Raw genomic sequence first — 3,316 nt, forward strand, 5'->3', positions numbered from 1 at the left:
CTTGAAACCTAATAGCTCTAGTGACTTCTAGTATGTGTCTATGTTTTCTTTCAGCAACTCCATTTTGCTGAGGAGTATAGACACATGTCTTTTGGTGAATTATGCCTAACTATTGAAACAGGCTACTGCATACAGAGTTAACAAACTCTGTTCCATTGTCTGTCTTGATCACTCTAATAACCTTATCAAATTGAGTCTTAACAAAGGTAATGAACTGTTGAATTATCACACACACATCAGATTTCAGTTTAATCAAAAACACCCAACGCATTCTGGAATAGTCATCAACCACAATCAAAAAATATTTGTTGCCATCATATGTAGCTATTATGCAGGGACCCCATAAGTCCATATGTACTAAATCAAAGCAATCAATGTATTTAATACTACTAGCAGGAAAAGGCAATCTAATTTGTTTTGCACATGGACATGCTGCATACTTATTCATTTTGTCAACTATAAGCTCTACATTTATAGGTAGCAACTGTCTAAGAACCGTGGTAGATACATGACCAAACCTTTTATGCCACAAGTCTATATCTTTTCACTGAACTATTTCACCTCCAGCTTTCTTTTTTTTAACTACCAAAGAGACATCTGAGTAACTTCCAAGTGTTTGACCATCAAGTATGTAAAGACCATTGTCTTCTTTACCAATCTATTTCACCTTCCCATTGAAGAGTTCCTGGAAAATGAAGAAGTCAAGAAAGAAGGTAGCTGAACAACTTAGCTCTTTGGTCAATTTAGAGACTGATGACAAATTGAACTTGAATTGAGGTAGGTGAAATACATTAGAAATTATACTCTTATTAGGTAACTTGCTGGCTCCTACATGTGTCACACAAGATATGTCACCATTAGACATATAGACTTTCTTTGAAATTTCAGGTTGAACCACATACGAGTTTTCTAACAGTTTTAAGTTAGCTACCATATGGTTTGTATCTCCTGTATCAACTATCCATTCATTCTTACTATCCTCTGAAGCTAGTAAAAGTTATACTTGTACTTGCTACATTGGCTGCAGATGATGATGTATTGTTGGTAACTGGTGCAGAATTTTTGTTGAGTAAATGCAGAATCTGATCATATTGCTCTTTTTGTAAATGGAGACACTCCCAGTTGAGATAGCTGAGTCATTATAGTATCCTACCCATGTCCTGCAGTATGAGTGACTGCGGTTATATTTGAATTGCCCATATTAGCAGTCATATTGTTTGTCTGTATACAATTCTCTGAAAAGCTTTCTCCAAACACATTATAGGCTGCACCATTTCCTGCTCCCCTTTATTTTTAGACTTAAAATTATGAGGATATCCCACTATCTTGTAACAATTCTCTTTACTATGCCCCTTCATCTTACAAAATTCACATTGGATGTTGTAATTCTTTTTAAACCTTTGATTACCACCTGTAGTTCTAGTATATAATGCATCATCATAGTTTCCTGTAACCACACTAGGATTAGCCTCTAACAACCATGATGTAGCAGCTATAGCCTTTTGACTTTCATTACTTACTATCATAGCATATGCTTGATTCACATTTGGTACAGGACTTCTCATAGGTATCTGGCTTCTAGCCCGTGCATAGGAATCGTTTAGTCCCATTAGAAATTGATACAACTTCTGCTTTTGCAGATAGACCACAAACTCCCTTGACTTTGCACAGTCACAGCCTGGTGCAGGAACCAACGACTCAAATTCTTCCCACAGATCTTTTAGTCGTGAATAATAGACAGATACATATGTTGTTCCTTGAGCCAAGGTTGCAATTTCTTTATGCAAATTAAAGTTATTGACCCATCAACCTTGTTAAATCTTTCAGCCAAGTCTTCCCAGACTGTTTGTGCACTTGATGCATACATTATCCCCCTAAGCAGACCTTTAGCAGCTGAGTTCATAATCCAAGAAAGGACTATCGCATTAACTCTTTCCCAGTGATTGCACATGAATTCAGGAAATAATTCTTTCTTGCATGTACCATTTACCATCCCCAATTTATTTATATCCAACAAGACTACATGCATAGATCTAAATCAGATGGAGTAATTTTCAATACATGTCAACTGGAATGAAATGATTTGTATGCCACTAACATCAGCTGGAGAGAGAAAAAAAGGATGGTTGTAATCAATCCTGCAATTCCTGCATTTCCTGAGTTTGGAACTCCAGTACCCAGATTCGATCGATCCCCTGTAGTTGGATCACCAGAAGATTGATTCAGTTGTTTTTCGATTGAACCCATTTCAGCTCAAGAACAACTCAAGAATTTCAGAATTTCGAAGAATAGCAAGATGCAATTTAACAGATACAAATGCCAATTCTCTAACTAGAATATCTAGTGAGATTGCTCCGATACCATGAGATAATTCAATAGATTGTGGATTGGGAATGAACCCTAATCAAATGAAGAAGATAGAGTAGCAGAGAGAAGAAGAATAGAAGAGAGTGCATCTGTTATTTTTTGTTAAACTCTACTGTACATTTACACGTGTATATATATATATATATATATAATATTGAGAGAATTAAGTGATATCCTACAAAAGAGTACATTAGTCATTTCCCTATACTCTAGCTCTATATATATATATAGAGCTTAGAGTATAGGGAAATGACTAATGTACTCTTTTGTAGGATATCACTTAATTCTCTCAATATTATACTTTTAAAATTATATGTTTAGGTCCAATATTTGTTAAATATTTAGTGAATTTTTACCGATTCACGCACACATCAAACATTATATCTATACTTTACGACTTTGGACGGACTCATTGCCTAAGAGCGGTATATGCGCCACTGGATTACTGTATGTAACTACTTTTACATGTTACTTATTTGAAACGAAGCAGACGCATTATTATCAAAGTTAAAGCGTATACTATTTTTGTTCTTCATTCTATATTATTTATTTTCTTTCTCTCACGAGTCATGATCTTTTGTGTTCTTTCTTTCTTTTTCGAAAGAACCTAGTTACACAAATTTTGTAGTATTTATTTACTTACTACCCCTATCTTCTACTTGTAAAAAAATCAAATAAACAATTCATGTATTATAATTTATGTTTAACTTTTTAGCTTTTCCTCCTAATTATCATTTGGGTCGTTTGAATCAAGGATTAGTTATGAAGATTATATTACAAGAATTATTAATTATATGTCAAATATCTCCGATTATATATCCATTTTGTCTCTTATTCTATTTTGTTTCATCGTCTTCGCCATTGCATACCACGATATAAAAAATAATTTTGTAAATTACCATTGTGTGGCTACCCCAGGATTTTAGGTTAGAATATTGTCTTTATAGGA

General features: G+C 34.2%; 1 long non-coding RNA gene across 1 annotated transcript; it reads right to left on the minus strand.

Annotated features, from left to right (window-relative positions):
• Positions 1-358: 358 nt before the first annotated feature.
• Positions 359-2,485, minus strand: LOC108946053 (uncharacterized). The gene is made up of 2 exons (XR_001970289.3): positions 1,010-2,485; positions 359-685 (listed from the first exon to the last, which is right to left on the minus strand). It is a non-coding gene; the product is annotated as an uncharacterized lncRNA (long non-coding RNA).
• Positions 2,486-3,316: the final 831 nt, after the last annotated feature.

This window comes from Nicotiana tomentosiformis, chromosome 1 (genome assembly GCF_000390325.3).
Source record: "Nicotiana tomentosiformis chromosome 1, ASM39032v3, whole genome shotgun sequence".
Lineage (NCBI taxonomy): Eukaryota > Viridiplantae > Streptophyta > Magnoliopsida > Solanales > Solanaceae > Nicotiana > Nicotiana tomentosiformis.